Source organism: Myotis myotis, unplaced genomic scaffold (assembly GCF_014108235.1).
Source record: "Myotis myotis isolate mMyoMyo1 unplaced genomic scaffold, mMyoMyo1.p scaffold_m19_p_1, whole genome shotgun sequence".
Classification (NCBI taxonomy): Eukaryota; Metazoa; Chordata; class Mammalia; order Chiroptera; family Vespertilionidae; genus Myotis; species Myotis myotis.
In genome coordinates this window covers 150,162,571-150,184,290 of record NW_023416313.1, presented here as the reverse complement: position 1 = coordinate 150,184,290, position 21,720 = coordinate 150,162,571, and the positions used below count along the sequence as shown (strand labels likewise).

Below are 21,720 nucleotides of genomic sequence, written 5' to 3'. Positions count from 1 at the left end.
GCCACAATGGCAGATACTGTGAAACCATGATGAGGAGATGAGGCCTAACTTCACTCTGCAAAGACACCAGTAACAACATCAAGGTCATCTGTGAAGATGAGAATGAAATGCCTTACAGAAAAAAAATTCAGAATAAGGAGGTCTCCTTTCCAGGTCACTACTTGCAGGCATAAAGAGGGTCCCCCTGGCCTCCCTGCCGATGCAGAGACACATCAGGATCCAGAGACATAGATGTTGCCTGTGAACATGGCTTGCCTGTCCCTTTGATGAATCTTTATTCCATTCCTGGCATTTTCCCCACACACTACAAAGCAGTGGTGACTACATTCATTGCCAGGGGCACAGAAAATGAGCTGCCTTTTGTTTTCTGTTTTATATGTTAATAAATAAAAATGTCTCTGAAATCAGTTAGAATCAAAGTCTTCTCATCAATTCTTGGCCTATTGATTTCTTTCCCCATTTTCTCTACTCAGCTGCCCCCAGAGAGGATGGCATGGAATACAAATGCCCTTTTCCCTATCAGTTAGTGCCTTCTCAGGCAATAGGGAGGTAGACTTTCCCTTCCTGTGAGTGGAAGGATGGATGTAAATTCATCTTACAGAGAGAGATGGGAAATTCCAGGGCTCATGGGTGCTAAGCAAAATTTTCAGGAGGGGCAAATTGTCCTGGCTGTCAAATAAGCCAATATTAGTTTTACAAAAGTTGAGCTTTGAGGAGTAGTTTTTAGAACTAAATAACAGCAGACTAATTAAACTTTCTGTCTACCTCCCTCTTAAACTCTCTCTCTCTCTCTCTCTCTCTCTCTCTCTCTCTCTCTCTCTTTCTCTCTCTCTCTCTGTCTGTCTCTTTCTCTCTAACACACACACACACACACACACACACACACACACACACACTCCTGCATGAACACCAAAATTCACTCCTAGTATGCACCTCTTGTCTTAGGCAGGAGGTAATTTTGAGTTGCTTTGACTAGACTGCTCCCAGGGTATTCTCCTGGTTATAAGCATAACCAATGAACATAAGACACTGGGGGGTAGGGGAGGCCAGGGGATTATCAAGGGCGGGGGGGGGGGGGGAGGACACATATGTAATACCCTTTGTAATGCTTTAAGCAATAAAACACACACACACACACACACACACACACACACAAATAAAAAATAAAAATAAAAATTTGATAACTTTACATTATTTTCTCTTTAAACTTTTACTTTATCAACGGATGTCAGGCAACTGTGAGGTCTTTGGGAATTTATAGAAAGATTCCAAGCTTATCTTTTATTCTTCTTCATCTATATTTGTTTTCAAGTAAACACATACTTAGGTGAATAGACACTTTCTTTATAAAATAGACTAATCTTTATGAAATAGACTAATTCACAGATTTAATGGTTAACTTCCCCTTACCTAATTTCTATCAACAGGTGCCTGAATATTTTATTTATAATTTATAAAGTGGTTGTTAGTATATTAAAGTTATGAGTGGTCACTAGTTTTGCTGTCTTGTGAACATATGACTGTACTAGTCATGGTATTCACAATGGTGCCCTCTCCTGCTGCCTACATTGCCCTGAAATGGGCCAAAAGCCTTGCTTCTTCAATACCCAGGTTATAGATCAGTGTCCAGGTGCCACCTGGGAGAGCCCAGTCTCACTGAAAGTATTTAAATTTATGGAGGAAGAAATGGAGAAGTAAATTACTGGTGCACACTCAGCACATGAATCTTTCTTCCTTGAGTGAACCTATTTCAAACTTCATATCACTGTCATTTCCTAAGAAAGTAGGAAGAAGAGTTTTCCAAACCTCTCCTAATAGAAAATTTGCCTTATTGTAAAATCTCAAAAATCCCTTAGGAAGTGAGAAAGGTTCAGATTTTGGCAGAATATTTGGACCCTTTGCTCAGGTTCTCCAACCAGTACCTCCACCTTGATATGATGCAAGATGACTTCCATAGAGATCATTGACCTACTCCAGGCCTTGATAGGAAAGGCCACAAGTATGGACCATTATTATATTGAGTGCCATAGCTGTGAAAACACATATCTTCTCCAAACATCTGCTTAGGGTATTATCATTGGATTCTCTGCTCTGGTGTTAGGGCAAATGACTGTTTCTTAGGAAATCACATGGCAATGGGATGGGGCTGCTTGCTGACCTGCTGATGGAACTAGCAGCTGGGTAGCCAAGCCTAGCACTTTTTGCTCTCAGTCTCTTGTGCTCTCACAACCTAAAGCTGCTTAAAATGAAATGTCATGTGACAGGCAAGTCAGTCTTTATCTCAAGTGAATTATTTAAGGAATTGAAGTCCTGGTCAACTTTGCAAGGAAAAGAAAACAAAAACCTCAAAATGCCCAAGCCCTTTGAAGAATGGTGATATGCAAGGAAGAAAATTCCACTCAATGTGCCAAGGAAATTTTTCTGGAGGACACAGTATAAAATCTAGTAGCTGAGATATTTCAACATAAAAACAGCCTTCTAATTTGCAGGTACTCTACACAATAAGGGAGAGGGGAATAATACACATCTTGGTGTAGTCATTCATTATTTTATCCAGATTGAAGGAAGTAAAGGAAACCAAGAAAAATGGAAATTGCAAAAGTGACCATTGCCAACACTTACTGTGTACTTACCATGTACCTGGCATTATGATAAGCACTTAACATTGATTTTATCATTTATTCCTCATAACATCCCTAGAGGTAGCTATTATTATACTCACTTACATGAGGAATAATGCTGAGTGAGGCTAAGTAATCTTCCCAAGATCATATAGTTAAAGTGGCAGAGCTAGGTCTTTGGGATCACAGTATCAAAAGAAGTTCTTATTGAGAATCAATGTGGTAGAGTGGAGAGAGCCTTTGAGGCAAGCTCTGACCAAAAAGTATGTGTTGGGATGGTTTGGGGATCATTTCATTTTCTGTTGTAGCTAGAATCTTGAGATACACCCATTGATGGCTACATTGGACTTCTGTTGGCAAATATTTGTTGATGTCTTGTTAAATCAGTTGGTTATTGTGGCTGAGGCTGTGGGTTTGCTCTTGCATGAATAGTTTAGGTCTTCTCTCTAGCCAGTTATCTTTCTAAATCATATCTTGGACACAAAGAAGCAGGATGAGAAAAAGATAGATAAAACCATGCAAAATCAGAGGTGCAAGATTAACCATGCAAGATTAGATTTGGGGAAAATAACCCAAAGTACATTGTTGTGATGAAGCTATTACCCAAGTGCTAAGTGTACCTTCAGAAGTTCTATCCATTAGTCTAAGGATGAGGAGTTAATCAGCATCATTTCTCCCTGTTACTCTTCTTCCCACAACTGTTCCCTTCTCTCTCTTCCTAAGCCCATATCTCATATCTATAGCTGTAGGCACTGAAATGTGACCTAGAGCTTTCTAGCTTTTTGTATACAAGCAAAAGGTGGCTGTGACTATAGGAGATAGCGTTTTGAAGAATGAAGTTATGTTTGAAACTGGTATGCAGGTTCTTAATCAGCCATTTCAGTCACCCAGACAGTGTGACCTGCCATCATGAAGCAGCATCTTTGAAAAAAGAGGACAGTAGTACCCATATACATCACACCAGGACTTCAGCTACTATCAGCCCTTGGACTGCATATGTAGAAATGGGCCTGTATGACCCTCAAAAAACTGTCCTTTCTGTTTTGGGTTGCTCACTTCCTGTTGAGTCAGAGATTAATTTTATTTGTTCTAGTACAGCGATTTTCAACTGGTATGCCCCAAGAATTTTTAAAACCTGCAATACCTGACTATTTAGTCAGTAGCACTGACCTCTTTTCCCTTAGATTGTCAAATTAAAAAATGACAACCAACACAATAGCTGCCTGGTGTGAATGAATCAAAATTATACCTATTTATTTTGTCAGCTTGACAGATAATATATTTTTCAGTGTGCTTCAGAATTTAATAATTAATTTATGTCTGCCATGAGATGAAAAAGGTTGAAAATCACTGCTCTAGTGAGTCAGCCCTGCCTCATTGTCACGGTCGAGATTCAGTTCATGAGTTCATGCCAATCCCAAGAGAGACTGTCAGATGGCAGCATCTAGCTCAGTGGTTCTTAACCTTCCTAATGCTATGATCCTTTAATACAATTTCTCATGTTGTGGTGACCCCCAACCATAAAATTATTTTTGTTGCTACTTCATAACTTCAATTTGGTATTGTTATGAATCATAATGTAAATATCTGATATGCAGGATGTATTTTCGAACGACCCCTGTTAAAGGGTTGTTCAACCCCCAAAGGGGTCGCTACCCACAGGTTGAGAACCACTGAAGCTATTCGGTGTTGGTGAGCGATTCTCACTTCCACTCCTCCCCTATTCCACCCAGGATTAAACTCTGTTGCTAAAGAGAAGCAACTCTGAACATAAATGTCTTTAATATCCTGATTATTTGGGGAGTGGAAAGAGAGAGGGAGTAGAAGATGTGGAAAAGGCACTGATTTTAGAGTCAGATAGGTCTGGGTTCCTTCCTTTCCTAGATCAATAGAAGCAATGTTCTGACACTATATGGCAATGCTTTCTTTGTTGTAGCTCTGAAGGTTTTTGTTTAGTTTTTGTATTGTTTTTAGAAAAATATATTTAATTGATTTTTTACAGAGAGGAAGGGAGAGGGATAGAGAGTTAGAAACATCCATGAGAGAGAAACATCCATCAGCTGCCTCCTGCACACCCGCTACTGGGGATGTGCCCGCAACCAAGGTACATGCCCTTGACCGGAATCGAACCTGGGACTCTTCAGCCCACAGGCCGACACTCTAGGCACTGACCCAAACTGGTCAAGGCTTGTGTTGTTTTTAAACTCTATAAAACTTATGTTTATTTTCCACTGCCAAAAGTGCCAAAAGGATTCTGCAACTAGAGACAGAAAACTAAAAACAGCTATTGACAAGATAGACACAGCATGAAGGATACATGCATGATGATGGAATATATCACCAAGGCCTAGTTTTTGGTTGTGCATAGAAACAGCAAGGAAAAAAGACAGTCTAAGTCCTCTTTTGTGGAGATTGTGCTGTTGAGATTTATTTTTTAAATTTCTTTTATCAGTCAATTCCACAAGCCATTTTGTTTCATTTGTTCACTAGTTCACTCAACCAATATTTATTATATTCAGAACACTTTGGCTGGATACTCTGGGGTATTCTTTTTTTATATAGGATTAGCAAGATTTCCAAAAAGACTTGATTTTAATACCATTAAAAGAATGCCAACTGGGTGAAAAAGGTGAAGGAACTAAGAAGGACAAATGGCCAGTTTTAAAAATAGCCATGGGGATGCCAAGTCAGCATAGGGAATATAGCCAGTAGCATTGTAATAACAACATATGATGTCAGACGGGTGCTAGACTTACATGGTGATCACTTCTTAAGCTATATAAATCACTATTTAGTATACCTGAAACTAATATGTCAACTGTAATTGAATTTTTTTTTAATTTAAAAAAATAGACACATGAGAGGAAAGGCTAACCCTAAACATTACTCTATCCTTTTTTCCCTACACCTTCCTCAATTCCCAGATGTCAGGAATTAAAATCAGTTCACAAACTCTCATTGGCATATCCTATCTATCCAACCCTTTGGGAATCAGAGTCTCTAGGGAACAAAACACTCTCTAAAGATCACATGACTAGATAATTTCCTCAAGAGACAGACAACTCTAGTGTCATTTGATCTGCCTTTTCACACCCTGGCCACACAGGACATATATACCTGGGCTTCCACTTGTTCAGTCTCTGCCCTGAGTCACTGTGTCTCTATGAAAGAGTAAAGCTCTTGCTTTCAGAGATCATATTTGCAAACTTTTAACTCTTGGGGAAGCTGTGATGAGAAAAGTTGTGAGCAGAGAAGTGAGGAGGAAAGAGTAGACTGTAGAGTTGAAAAATATCAACTTGCCATTCTCCATACCTCTCTCTGGTGTCCATTTCTTACCTTCCTTTCTCCTTCCCCTTGGTTTCTCTCCAGGCACCTCCAAGGCAGTGATGGCTCTCCAGAAGACACTTTCATTGCTTCTACTCTCACTGCTGACCCTGCTGGGGCTGGGGCTGGTGCAACCTTCCTATGGCGAGACTATGTACGAACGATTCCAGCGGCAACATGTGGATTCTAAACAGAGAGGTGTCACCAGCTTGTACTGCAACACAGTGATGCCAAGACAGGGGATGACCAGGCCTAGGTGCAAGAAATTCAACACCTTCATCCACGAAAACATCGGGACCATTAACCACATCTGTAGGACCACCAATATCCAGTGCAGGAATGGCAGGATGAACTGCCATGAGGGTGTACTAAGAGTCATAGTCTGCAAGCTTACAGCAAGTTCCCGGCAAAACTGCAGATATCAGGGCAGGGGCAGCTCTATGCGTGTTGTCATCGCCTGTGAGGGTAACCCCAGGTGTTGCCTGTGCACTTTGACAGCTAGATGCTACCCTGCAGGGGTTATGGCCCCGTGGTTGACCTTTTACTTATTCCTTGAATAGCAATGAGTAATGCATTTGAGCTGTCTCAGGCTCTGCCTCCTCTGCTTATTACTCCTCTTCTCTATATAATCCATTCTGTTAAATGCATCAAAGAGAAATGGAGACATAAACCTATAATGGGACTGGGCTTTCTGTAATAAAATGTTCGATAAACTCTTCTGCTTCCTTTTATAATACTGGTCAGCTTAGCTCTCTCAAATCCTATCCTCTGGAATGTAGTCATTATATGTATGATATAGCATTTCAAGTATTTTAAGGTGCTTCCATCTCAGTTATCTCATTTTAATACCACCACACCCCTGTGGTGCTCATGTTGCTACAAAAAGGGCCCAAAGTTAAAGGATTTGCTGAAGATCATGAAGATAGTGGAAAAGCTGACACAAAAAATCCATTCAAAAAAAAAATCCATTTCAATTGGCTACTAATCCAGGGCTTTTCCTACTTCATCACAGGGAGTGCTTTAAAAGTAACTGCTTTTTTATATTCTCAAAAGTCAGCTGTTGAGGGAACAATTAAAAATTTAGGAATATGAACTAGCAAAATGAGAGCTCTGTCTGTATAATTTGACAACTTTGTTTGTTTGTAACTAATAAGATTAAGAAATTATACAGGACTTTCTTTTTCTCTTCACAAACTTGAATCACTGTAGTAAGTCAGAGTATTAACAACGTAGTAGATCACTAAGACTCACTCACTCTTCCTGACTGGAAATGTTTTTCATGTTTTCTTTGCAATAAAGAACTCCAACCACAGATACCTGTGAAGATGGTGCTGTGGTTCTTGTGTGGAATTTTTTTCTTTTACCCTCTTTTAATCCTTTTCTAGTTTATAAACATGCACCAACAACTTAATAGCCTCATAAACTGGTCCTGATTGAAACTATTGGATCAATGACCACAACACAGAAATATTTATGTCATTTACTAAAGACAATTCTCTTACCTCTCCCTTTTCCCTTTGATTATTTTGAAACAAATTGGGGAACAGAGATGTATGAAGACACTAGAAGTTAAAAAATGAAAGTATGTATGTGAGAGTGTATGTGTGTGTGTGTGTGTGTGTGCACGTGAAAGGACTAAACTGAAAATATTTGAATTGCAGCAGATACAAATTATTTATATTTAGAGTGTGCAACCTGATTCAGTATACATTTGCATTGTGAAAGAATCACTACAATCAAGCTAATTAATGTATCAGTTAACTCACATGGTTACCAAAAGTGACCCCATTTTGGATTGTTTTCAACCATTCTTTTCAACACTACTGACCATCATAGCTTAGCCCACCAGTTTCTTCTGACTACATATTGCTTTCACACCATTGTAAAGTTAAAAAACCATAGGCATGAAAATCTTATATAATAAAAGCGTAGTATGCAAATTGTCCCCTCGACCAGGAGTTGGAATTATCTGATCAGCACTGGTGAGGTAATCTGGCTGATAAGACCCTCTGCCTTCCCCTGAATGAAGGTGCCCTTGCTTAAAATAATCCAGTCTTCTAACTATGTAGTCCCACTGTGCTGGGCTGCATATCTGGTGCTTTGGCCAGGCGGGGCACACTGTGCTCTCTGTTCCTAAAACACATAGATAGGAAGGTAGTCACTGCACTGATGCTGTACTGTCAGGAACACATTGTGTAAACAAGGCTTTGTAACTGACTTTGTAGTTTTTGCAAATAAAAACGCTGTAACTCCTATAGTCGGCAAAGCAGTTCAACCCTTACTTCAGCAGGGTGCTGTAGCTGTAGTCGCTGGCCAGCTTAATAAAGGCTCCTAAATCTTGATCTGAGTCCCTGGTGGTCATCTCCGCGGGTTGCCCCATAACATTTGGAGGCCCCAGCAAGATCCACTCTGGCCAAGTTGCCGGTGGACATCCTGGATGCCCCAGGCGAGGACACTCCAGTCTCCGTCCCGGGTCCCAGGGAGGCAGAGTGTTTTCCTCCCAAAACTGCAATCTGAAAATGATGAGCCACCTGGACCTCCAGCGGGGAGGTAAGAATCTGGTATCTGTCTATGGAATGTTCCCTTTAGAACTCAAAAGAGGGCTGGACACAGCGGAACCTCGGAGTCCGACCGCCCAGACGCTACGGCATCTGGGGGTCCTAGTCTGGGCAACCTTAGGTTGCATTTGTCTGGTTTGTTTTGTCTTTGTTCCTTGTTGTCTTTGTCTTTGTCAAAATGGGTCAGGGTCAGTCGTCTTCGTCGACCCCCTTACAATGTTTTCTTGAGAAATTTCAGGACTTCAAGAGACGTGGAGAGGACTACACCACTCCCGTTAATTATTTTGACTTACAGAAATTTTGTTTCATCAGGCCCACTCCAAGTGAGTGGAAGGGGAGCTTGATCACCTCCCTGGAAGTCAGCGACTTCCTCAGGCAAATTAATCAGGAATCAGTTGGACTGTTTAAACTCTCAGTAAATATCTGGTAGAAGTAAAAAACTCGGACTTTCTGGTGTATGAATGTAAGTGTGAGAGTCTGTGTGAAGCGAAAGCTACTTTGTGCCATCTGGCTGTACACATGAGAGTATTTGTTCTGTTGTTTAATTTGTTTAAAGATAGGGCAAACCCTGCTTTAAGGAGAAGAAAGTAGAGAACTTTTAGTTGCTTTCCCCTAATGTATAATTTTGCAGTGTTAGGTTAAAATTTTAGAAGTCTAGCGTTAATTTAAAGGTATAAGTTTGCAACCCCAACAAGTTTAAACAAAGGCTTATTAGGTTAAGATTAGTACATTTTCTCATGGCCTGTATAGGGTGAGGGAGAGGGACTGCTGGATTTTTATCATGTGGTCCCAAGACCTGCGACCTGCCTGTCCTTCCTGATAGATTTACAGTAGGTCTCTGTTGGGGACAGCATCTGCTCTGACTGGGGGATGAAGAAACCCAAAAACTGCTCCGGAGCAGGTGTGAGATGGGGTAGTGGTGGTAGGATTTGCTAGATAGGGTAGTAGGCTCTCATCCTGCTGAGATAGAGGAACCTTAGGCTGGGGGGCAGGGGGATAGTCAAAGAGGTCAAAAGTGGTAAAAGAGGAGAAGGATTTGAGCCTCTGGGGCTTAATGTAAAGAAGGAAAATCTAGGAGGGAGAGCAGCTAAGGACAGAGTAAATGGTTAATGCAGAAAAGGGGGGGGGGGTGTCGACAGGAAGAGCAGGGAGAGAGAGTTTTTGTTGATTTTTACTTATCTGAACTATGCTGGACTCAAGGCCACAAGCTGCTACTAAGCACAACAGATTTTTCTCTGTCCTGTTTTGCTCTCTTTAACCCTTCCAATACTAAATTAGACTTATACAATATAATTGAAATTATATAAGGAAACAGTTCTTACCTGCTCTTAGTAATCTAAGAAATGCTAGCTGTTTACTTTACAGTAATCATTAAAAGATTGAGGTTTCTAAAAATAAGGAATTAGTGAATAGAAGGTCTGAGGCATAGTTATGCATTTTTAAAGGACATAGAAAAAAGGTTTAAAGGATTATTTGAAAGTATAAAATTTATAAAGGTTGTATATATAATAAGAAGGAGAAGAGAAATGTTAAAAAGGAAATTAATTAAATAATACAGGCCAGTAAGCCAGAAAGAGTAAATAACTTATATTCTGCCTCCCTAAACAGAGGGTAAATAGTTATGCCAAAGTACTTAGGGGGGACTGATAAAAGAAATCCAACAGTTACTGTTTTGTTATAACTCTGGAGAATCCATAAAAAGTACTGACAAGAAAAATCAAAAGATCTTAAGGCAGGTCAGTAGCTTTTTCTCCTTATATAATTCCTCTGAAATTTGGCAATGCTAAATAAATCATGGCAATACATTTCTTTGCATAAATTCAATAAGACCGGTTTCCAATAGTGGTTTTATTGACCGAAAACTTTGACTGGAGTATCATCTTTTAAAGAGCCCTGTCTGAGCTGTAAAGACTTGAAGCCAATTAGAGTGCCACAGAGAAAGCCTGGTATCTTGCTTGGTAGCCCTGAAAATAGCTGGGGCTGGAGCGTCAGGCCCATGCCCTACCCATCACTGGCTGTTGGTCAGAGTACAAGGGGAGCAATAAGGGCACCTCTGCATCCCTGCAGAACCCCCATGCACTCTGGGCTGTAATGAGTAGGAGGGCTACTGAGAAGGGCCTTAAAGCAAGGACAATGGGCCCAAGCAGAGCCACTGCAGGTGAGGAATTCACCTAACTCAGCAGATACTGCAGGCAGGCCTGATGGCAGCTAGATGGCTTGGCTTCCTGGCCCTATGGGGCACATTAAGATTCAATCATAAAATTCCAGCAAAGGTAATCAGTTACCATTCTTGTTGTATTTATGCAAACAATCAGGCCAAATTGAATACAGTAAATAAATTAGTATTTTAATAAACAGAGGGATAATTTTAAGGAGAAAAGCTCTATTTCAATAGAGGTTATTAAAACTGAAATGTTTTCTTTCCCTCCCATCAGACCATTTGTTAGTTTGTCTCTGCCAGGTCACAAGCCCACCTCCTTCTGTGCCCAGGCCTCATCGTCCCTCTGACAGACAGCAGGGATCTCTTGGCTCTGAGAGAAAACGCCGTCCCTCCTCAGCATAAAGCCGCTACAGAAGAAATTCAACATCCATTTTCCCTGAAAGAATTCAGAGCCAGAATCCTTGAGGTAATATAGTAGGCAGTTAGACAGACATGAGCAGAGCAAGGATGATGGGCCAATTGGCACTGCCAGATGTAACTAAGTCTTTCCACCTCTATGTATGTAAGACAAGGGGACTCCCCAGAAGCAAGAGGGAACTAGGCTGCAGACGACGCAGACCGGGAGGCTCCCCTAAAACCAGTGGGGCCTCTACAGATTCTCGTGACTCTTCCAGACCCTGAACTACCCATCTCACCAGCTTACATGGAAACCCAATCTAGAAAAGCTGAAATACATAACCAATCTGTACTCAAGTTCTTACAGGCTTGACAGTCTACCCAGAAAGCAGACCAGAAGCACATCCAAGATACTCTGCCTGTATCCGGTTCATCCCTTCCAATCTGGTGACTCTGTTTGGGTAAAGAATTTTGCCACCCAAGGACTGACTCCTACCTGGAAAGGACCACTCCCATGGCAGTCAAGGTCGATGGAATCCTGATGTGGCTTCATCACACCCGGCTCAAGACAGCCCAGGCAAAATAGAGAGTCTAGGACTCTTCGCACCCTCTTGAGATTACTCCTGGCCCTCATTCCAGGCCCTTATCTTATAAACAGGCCCACTGACTTTATTCGGCAAAGAATTAATTCTATCAAGCTTATAGTCCTCAGGGGTCAATATAACTCCCTTCCCATCAATGACCCAAAAGAGTCAATGATTTAACTCATGTACATAAAACCAGTGGAGAATGTGCTGGGCTGCATATCTGGCGCTTTGGCCAGGCTGGGTGCGCTATGCGCTCTGTTCCTAAAACACATAGATAGGAAGGTAGTCACTGTACTGATGCTGTACTGTGTCGGGAACAAATTATGTAAACAAGGCTTTGTAACTAACTGTAGTTTTTGCAAATAAAAACGCTGTAACTCCTATAGTTGGAACTGCAGTTCAGCCCTTGGCTTCAGCAGGGTGCTGTAACTGTAGTCACTAGCCAGCTTAACAAAGGCTCCTAAATCTTTTTTTTTTTTTTGGTTGGTCCAATTTTTTTTTTTAATTAAATCTTTATTGTTCAGATTATTACATTTGTTCCTCTTTATCCCCCCATAACTCCCCTCCTCCCAGTTCCGGCCCCACCCTCTGCCCTCACTCCCCACCCACTGTCCTCATCCATAGGTGCACGATTTTTGTCCAGTCTCTTCCTGCATCTCCCACACCCCTTTCCCCCCCAAGAATAGTCAGTCCATTCCCTTTCTATGTCCCTGATTCTATTATAATCACCAGTTCATTCTGTTCATCAGATTATTTATTCACTTGATTCTTAGATTCCCTTGTTGATAGATGCATATTTGTTGTTCATAATTTGTATCTTTACCTTTTTCTTCCTCTTCCTCTTCTTAAAGGATACCTTTCAGCATTTCATATAATCCTGGTTTGGTGGTGATGAACTCCTTTAGCTTTTCCTTATCTGCGAAGCTCTTTATCTGACCTTCAATTCTGAATGATAGCTTTGCTGGATAAAGTAATCTTGGTTATAGGTTCTTGGCATTCATCACTTTGAATATTTCTTGCCACTCCCTTCTGGCCTGCAAAGTTTCTGTTGAGAAATCAGCTGACAGTCATATGGGTATTCCCTTGTAGGTAACTGAGTTTCTTTCTCTTGCTGTTTTTAAGATTCTCTCTTTGTCTTTTGCTCTTGGCATTTTAATTATGATGTGTCTTGGTGTGGTCCTCTTTGGATTCCTTTTGTTTGGGGTTCTCTGGGCTTCTTGGACCTGTAAGTCTATTTCTTTCACCAGGTGGGGGAAGTTTTCTGTCATTATTTCTTCAAATAGGTTTTCAATATCTTGCTCTCTCTCATCTTCTGGCACCCCTATAATCCTGATGTTGGTATGCTTGAAGCTGTCCCAGAGGCTCCTTACACTATCTTTGTATTTTCGGATTCTTTTTTCATTTTGCTTTTCCGGTTGGGTGTTTTTTGCTTCTTCACATTTCAATTCTCTGACTTGATTCTTGCGCTCCTCTGGTCTGCTGTTGGGTGTCTGTATAATATTTTTTATTTCAGTCAGTGTATGCTTAATTTCTAGTTGGTTCTTTATCACAACATCGAGGGTCTCATTAGATTTCTTGAGGATCTCACTACATTTATCGGCAGTTTTTAGAAAATTATTGAAAGACCTTAAAAGTGTGGTTTTGAGCTCTATATCTTCCATTTCTGACATCTGCATCCTGTTTCTTTGTCTCCGCATTTTTTATGTTTTCTTGGTGCAACCCCTAGTGGTCTTTATGCGCAGTCTTGTTGTAGTTAAGCCTAGATTGTTGTAGGTAATACTGGCAGGGATTTGACCTCAAGGCCAACTGGCTATGAGAATCAGCTGTGTCTGCAGTGAGAGAACTTCTGTCCTCTAGGGAGGTGCTAATCTAGCCTTTGCCTGAGGCTATCCGGCAAATGCCTCTGTGAAGGGCTTGGGTGGGGCGGGTCGCACAGGATCAACAGGGTGGGCCGGAGCGAGCAGTTATGGCTGCCCTTAGTCCCGTCCCCAGAGGCTCTGCCTCTCAGAGTGCCAGCAACCACTGCAAACCTCAGAGAAGAAAGCTGCCCTCCTGTTCCGACTGATGCCAGACAGTCCCACTTCTCTCATTTGAGTCTGGGTCCCTAGAGACTCTCCCGGAACTGGAGCTCAGCGCCTGAGCCACCCTCCTAGTTGAAAATGACAACCACGCCCTCAGCCACCAGCCCGCTCTGCGTGCACCTCCACACCTTTGTATTTTCCGCACTGCGCCTCCTCTGAGTCTCGGTTTGCTGTTCTCTTTCCTTCTAGTTGAATAATTTCCCCTCAGCCAGCTTTCCTGTGGTTCTGGGTGATGTCCATTCCGTCTTTTAGTTGTATTTTTTGAAGTGGTTGTTCGAGGCAGCAAACTCCGGCGTTAACCTATACCGCCATCTTGGTTCTCCCCCAAGGTTCCTAAATCTTGATCTGAGTCCCTGGTGGTCGTCTCTGCGGGTTGCCCCATAACACCACCCTCTTTCTGCCTATAAAAACCTTCCATTTTGTACAACTCACCAAAGCACCTTTCTAGTTGCTAGATGGCATGCTGCCCAATTCCTGAATTGTTTAATACAGCCAATTAGATCTTCAAACTTACTTGGTTAAATTTTGTTCTTTAACTCCTGCCTCCAGGGCCTTGCCATTCCTTTGTACCCAGAAGATTGTCTTTGATGTATGACCCCTTTGCTCCAGGATCTTCTCAGAGTGACCCCCAGTGTTCTAGATGAGGAGATAAACAGGTGCACAGAGTAAGGCTGTCCCCTCTTCCTCCACCACTGCCAATCAGTTGGAACACTGCACTTCCCTCATCTATTCCTTTCTTAGCTCTAAGAAACAGGAAAGGACCTGGCTTTGCTCTTTAGATTCACACACTAATGCCCATGGACCTGTGAATGTGAGTATGGAATCGGAATAGGGCAAGTTAGAGTTAGGAGGGGTGGTACTGAGCATGGCTGGGGGAAAGGCACAAGAACAGTGGAAGGGGTTTGCTTGACCTTCTAGGTGGTAGAGTTGAGAATGCAGTGATCCAACTTGTAAGAAGCATAGACCCGAATTTAACTCAGCATTAATCTCACTAATTCAACCTCCCTCCCTCCCCAATAGTTTCAAGCATAATTCATTGAAGCAGCTTAAATCTTGGTCTTCTCCTCCTGTTTAGGACATTTGAGCTAGGGATAGGGTGCCACAAATGAGAACTTGCCTATCCCTTATTCTGTGTCTGATAGAGCACTGGAGACCCTCAAAAGTGCTCTCACGCAAATCCCATTAGACTCTCACAGGTCAGTAAGGGAGCTACTATTAGGCTCATTTGAGGACACCAATTCTGAGATATTGAGAATCAGGTTAGAGTTTCTGTAGGGCCAGGTTAACTCCTTGTGGTCACTGAGGACAGAGAGCGGGTTTAAAGGGGAGACTATTTCAAACATCTCTAGTCCCTAATTTTGACCAGAGTAGGTCCTGTGAGGGCAGTTTCAATCTTGGTACTTGGTTGCTTAGAATACTATTTAAAAACTTTATGATGGTATTCTTACTGGCAAATCAGATCATTCAGCATGATAATAATTAGGAAAATGGCCTCAGAGAAGGCAAGTGGGCAGTGTGAAGTGCTACCATGTTTCAGGCAGACATTGGGGAAGTGCTATGAGGAAGTCAAGATGAGCTAAGCACCACTTGCAGAGTCAGTTTTAATTGCAGCCTGGGATTTCAGGTTTCCAAAGCTTCCTGCTTGCAAAATGTTTCCCAAGTCTACTCATCTTCTACATTCCCTTAAAGCAGTGGTTCTCAACCTTCCTAATGCTGCGAATCTTTAATACAATTTCTCATGTTGTGGTGACCCCCAATTTCATTGTTACAAATCGAACATAATTAAAGCATAGTGATTAATCACAAAAACAATATGTAATTATATATGTGTTTTCCGATGGTCTTAGGCGATCCCTGTGAAAGGGTCATTCGACTCACAGGTTGAGAACCGGGGTCTTAGAGGAACTTATTAAACACCCTTGGTTACCACAGCAGTTTTTGTAAAGGCAAACTAGCTCAATCCCTGGGGGACAGAGGGATCCATGACTATAGGGAAAACCCTGAGCCTCTCCACTTCCCTCCTTCCAGATGATTTTGGCTGGCTCCTCACTCAGGGTCCTTGCCTGCCACACCAGAATCCAGTGTTGTCATCCTTCAACTCTCAGTCTGAAAACAGTGTAGGAATGGCCATGGCACTGTCCACCTGCCACAAAGCACACTGGCTCCAGGCCAGCCCCAGGACTCTGACTGCTCTCTGATCCCTTTAGAGGGGTGTTAAGCAATGTTTGCAACATTAATATTTAACACAAATCTGCTGAAGGACTGCTGTTGCAAGTTACTGTCCCAGGGTGAAAGACAGGAAGTTGGGAGCTGGCTAGAAAGTGGGCTATTTGAGAATGTCTTGTTTTAGAGCAGCGGTTCTCAATCTGTGAGTCGCGACCCCTTTGGGGGTCGAACGACCCTTTCACAGGGGTGGCCTAAGACCATCGGAAAACAAATATATAATTACATATTGTTTTTGTGATTAATCACTATGCTTTAATTATGTTCAATTTGTAACAATGAAAATACATCCTGCATATCAGATATTTACATTACCATTCATAACAGTAGCAAAATTACAGTTATGAAGTAGCAACAAAAATAATTTTATGGTTGGGAGTCACCACAACATGAGGAACTATATTAAAGGGTCGCGGTGTTAGGAAGGTTGAGAACCACTGCTCTAAGTAATTCTTTTTCTCTTGATTTTCTCTTATTTATTACAAAACCTTGTCTTGCATTCTGGGCAATTATCAAAAGTCTAGATATGCTTGGAGGAAACTATTTTTTCCTTGGTGGAGGAGTAAAGAATTTTTGTGAGTTTATTTGAGCCAAACTCTTGACATATGCCAGGAAGCAGAACCTCAACAAATTGAGATAATGCTCCAGAGAATGGTGGGTTACATCTATATTTATACACTAGTGTCCCAGTGCATGGATTTGTGCACATTGAAAGGAAAGTAATTAGAAGAAATATTTTAATAACACTATTCTCCTTTTCTCTATAATAGAAGTGTCAACCAAATTCACAATTGACAATGACAGATTGAAACACGTGTGCGATTGGCACCAACGAGAGCTTTATATGTATCGCGCATGCACGAGTCAACATTTATTTTTAAATTTCCAGTGCATGTCATATGTGCTGGCTGGTCAGTTGGATGGTCAGACTGACATACAGTCGGTTGGTCACTTAGCCTTTTATATATATAGAGGTCGGAGGATGAGTTATTTTTATTGGAATTATGTTTCTCAGGTTGCAAAGTCCCATGCCCCTTAACACAGTCCTGAAAGAAATGTAGCTGGGGGTCCAGCAGAGCCAAAAGCAGGGCCAGTGTTCAGAGCCTCTGTTCTATGTTGCAGCCTGGCACAGTTCAGGATCAAGGAGAATCAGTCTATTAATCCATTGTGTAGAGACAACATGGCCATGGGCCTCAGGGAGGAATGCAGGAAAATGCACCCCATGAAACAGGAGTCCCAAGAAAGCTAGAAGGCCAAGGGCCAAGAACCAACAGAGAAGGCTCCTTTGTCCAGGAGTTTAAATATTCAGGTTTCTCAAATTTGCAGTGGCCACGCCTACTCTGGCCACTAACTTGTTTCCTGGTGTGACTGACAGATAAGCACCTTCTCACGTCACTCAGACCTTACTGGGTATGTGTCCAAACTGCTTTTGTCCAGCCCCTTACCCATTGATCTGTGGGGAACAAATTTGCAGAATGTTAAATTACAGCTATCTAGCAAGGCTGTATAAAGGGCATGCCTATATTATCTAGTCTTCCCTTTATTCCTTTTCTGTTACCTAGTAACCATCCCCCCTCCATGCTTATCTTCTTTCTCATCCCCTTAAGGTCTTCTTAATTAACAACAACAAATAAGGTATCATTCATCTGAATGGTCATAGTCCCACTGTTACATACCTTAAACACCAGGTTCTTGAGTCTCCATGTCATAGAAATAAGCACTGAACTCTGTACAAGATCAGGCATATTGATTTTTTGCAGACAACTTGTACACAAGGGAGGGACCAGTAAAGAGAAGTTGAGCTATCTAAGGGGTTCTTGTGGATGGCTTATATAGGGGCCTTGGTGTGGATGTAGGACTTTGGAATGAGGATGAGATCAGTTATCCATGATCGATAGTCACTTGGTAGTAGTTGATCCCAGGGAACCATAAGAAGGTTTCCATGGTCAGTGGGCCACTTGGAGGGCATGTGAAATAATGTTTGCACAAATATTCTAGTTACTGATGCAGGTTGAGGGTCCAGGACCTGAAGGTCTGAGACCCACTGTGGGTTCTCAACTTCATACAGGAAAGAATTCAAACACAAGCCAGCAAAGAGTTTAAAGTGAAAGTGAGTTTACTAGTGAAGCCATGAGACAGAATGAGTACTCCACAAATAGAACAGCCCTCTTTACAAGAATTGCTTCCTGTATTAGGCTCATTTAATCAGGGGTTGGATATTCAATAAGAGAGGAAATATTCAGGATCTTCTGGGGAAAGAGGTGAAGCTCTGTCAGACACTTTGTGTTCTTTTATGGGCTTTCCATGCCTGATCAGGGCAGCTCAGGGTATGTTGTTTAGCATGCTAATGTATTAAAATGATAGCATTTTGAGGGTAGGGATTACCTTTCTCAATTCTCGACTTTCCCTAAAATTAACTTAATAAAATTTACTTAAAGTTTTAAGTCTTAGTTAAACTATAGGTACATTGAATAAAACTTGATATCATACTTAATAACAATATTATTTATTGATAAAATTAAATTCCTTACAATTTACCTTACAATATCCATAAAATTAAATCATGACAATGACTGACAAACACTAATGTATACAATGGCCTTGAATCTCCTTGGAAAGTTTGGGTAAGTCAGGTTTGTATGTTGTTGTTTTTAATTTTAGGCACGATTCCAGGTTCTCATCAATAAGATGACTTCTCAATTTACTCTTGATAAGGTTCATGCTTGAAAATGATTGTTCAAATAAATATGTAGACCTGTTTAAGGAAAGAACAGCAAACGATAGTTTTTTCAGTTGATTATATGAGTCAGGAATACTATTCCAGGTGTTAAAAATCAACATATCTTCCTTCTCAAGGTCTTTCAAAGTAGACCACTTGTGCTGTGAACTAAGTTCACATTTGTGTTTCTCCAATATTTCTATATCAACACAAAGACGTTCAAAGTTTGAGCTCCACAGTTCTTTGTTTTTTAAATCCAGCAATTGGATTTCAAAGTTGCCAACGTCAATATTAAAGGGAGAAAAATTTAATTCTGTTACAGTAGCATTAAGAGGTTTTTTAACAAAGGCTAACATTGCTTTGCTGTCTCTGAGTTCCTGAAACCTGTTGAGAAAAGCTTCCCTCATATTTAAAAGTGTTGTTTTGAAATAGCAAATGTCAATATCAGAATTATTTTCTTGGCGATGTTTCAACAGGCTTGGAAAGTGAATCAAAGTTTCTCTTTCAAAATCTTGAGTAAAAAGAGGTAATTTGTTTTCGAATGAAATAACTTCTTCTAACATCAAAAAAAAAAGTTTCATTTTATAATAATAAAGCCACCAACACAAAATAATTACAATTCTTAAATTGATGACAAAAATACCTGTAGGATTTGCAGCTGGTTGGAAAAATACAGGTAACTTTATGCTTTGAGTAGGTACTTTTGTCACACGTGCGCGATTTGGGGACACAACTAGCACTAACCACTGCACAATGAGACTGCTGACTGACTGGCTCACTCAACTTGTGCATGAGTCGCACGCGCCTCCCCCACGCTGCGTACCCCACTGCACGCCTGCGCCGTGTCTCCTGTCGTCTGACCAACCCACACCCCCCACTTCTTCTAACGCCACTTCTTCAAAATAGACTCGCCCAGGCCGAAAACCGACTTCTGCGCATGGGCCACAAAGTTTCAATCGCACTGTACGTGCACGCCCACATGTGGTATTTTGTGGAAGAGCCACACTCAAGGGGCCAAAGATCCGCATGTGGCTCACGAGCCATGGTTTGACAACCACTGGGATAGGGAAAGGTATGGGAGAAAGAGAGACAGAGACAGAGAGAAGAGAGGGGGGAGGGGCTGGTCCTTCTTCATTTTGAGGGCTTCTATTGAATTTCCAAAGGCGTGGGTTTTAGAAGAGGTCTCAGGGGAGGATTTCAATACAATCTTCATCAGCTTTTCAAGTGTGTCCTTTCAAGGAAGTGATCTCTACTTACTGATTGACTGTGCTAGGGTAAGAGATCCTTAGTCATTGCATCTGGTCCCAAAGTCAGGATGTCATTGCTACTTCTGGTATTGCTGCTTTTCTAGGCCTGGAGCTGAAACACAATTGAGGCCTAGATGTTTTCTCTAGTTTGATGAAAACTCTCTCCTTGGTCAACAGATCCAAGGCTTTGTTCCTAAGATTATTAGATGCGGGTCAGAACCTCATTGTTCTGGGGGCTTAATGCTTAAGGGAACGGTCATACAAGGGTCTTATGGGAGTTGTATGATGCTATTCTCTGGCCTCCTTGTTCTGTCTCCCTCATGACTAGCAACATTCCAAGGAATGAAAGTTCAGGGGAGAATCTGAACTGCATGACCAGTGCTATGAAAGGTCAGGATGTGTAAACTGCATGACCAATGATATGTCAGGGGAGGAAAGGTCACCTTGGGGGTGAAGTCCCACCATACAATACTTGTTTACGAAATTTTCCCCATTGCTAGACACCTGAGACTTTCTATCCTGGTAACTTTCTGTACCTGGCCTGTAGTTTCTACTCTGGTCATATCTGTCTAACTGCCTACTATATCAGATACACTTAAAGTTGCAGGGGTAAGGAAGAGCTGGGAAACTAATATGTGTCTATCTGTGTACTGAGAATGTAGAATTATTGAAGGTTGTTTGATTTAAAGAATATTATGAAAATTAACATTATTCTTCATTGGATATGATCATTTCAGCCTGTAAGCAGATTCCCATGTTAGTACCTCCATTTTAATGTTAATTTGCCTGGGTTAGTCTTCTAGTAACAGAGTAGGCATCTAGACAGGCATGAGCAGAGCAGGAACCAAAGGCCAGAGTGGAAATTCCTGGGTGCCTAACAAGGGACAAAGCTAGAGAAAACAAGTGTTATAGGCTTGGACCATACCCCCAAGGTGACCTTTCCTCTTCTGGCATGTCACTAGTCATGCAGTTTAGATCCTTTGACCTTTTGTATCATTAGTCATGCAATTTAGACCCCCTTGCAGGAGGAACAAGGGGGCCAGAGAATAGCATCATACAACTCCCATACCAGCTCTTGCATGACCGTTCCCTTAAGCATTAAGCCCCCAGAACAATGAGGTTCTGACCCGCATCTAATAATCTTAGGAACAAAGCCTTGGATCTGTTGACCAAGGAGAGAGTTTTCATCAAACTAGAGAAAACATCTAGGCCTCAATTGTGTTTCAGCTCCAGGCCCAAAAAAGCAGCAAAATCAGATGAACCAACAACATGGCTGACACCAGGACCAGAGGTAATGACTAATGATCTCCTACCCTACCACCAGTCAATCAGTAGAGACCATGACCCTGAAAGGACACACTTGGAAAGCTGATGAATATGCTATTGAGTTCCTCCCATGAGACCTCCCCTAAAATCCCCACCTTTAGAAAACAAATAAAAACCCTTAAGATGAAGAACCCAGCAGGTGTTCTTCCTCTCTTGAGCACACTCACAACTCTCCACACCCACTTTTGTCCCCAGACACACTCTCTCTGGAGCATAATAGTGTCTTCCCCCATCTTCCCTCAGGTGCATTATCTTTACCTTTCTTTCTCCTAAGCTCCAAGGGCCCTTCTTTTGCCACTGCAATTTGTTTCTTAAGTCATGCAGCACATTTGACTCATTTCTTCTACCCCTGTGACTTTCTAAATAAACATTTGCTTGCATTTCAGTTCTTTGGCTCTGAATTCTTTTTCAGCTGAACTCAAGGACTGAGGTGTATTTCTGACATTAACATCAGGAGGAACTAGTACTCCTTTTTTT

The 21,720-nt window shown here is 41.6% G+C and overlaps 1 pseudogene; it reads left to right on the top strand.

Moving 5' to 3' along the window:
• The first annotated feature begins 6 nt into the window (after nt 1–6).
• LOC118649101 lies at nt 7–7,261 on the top strand (annotated as a pseudogene).
• Nucleotides 7,262–21,720: the final 14,459 nt, after the last annotated feature.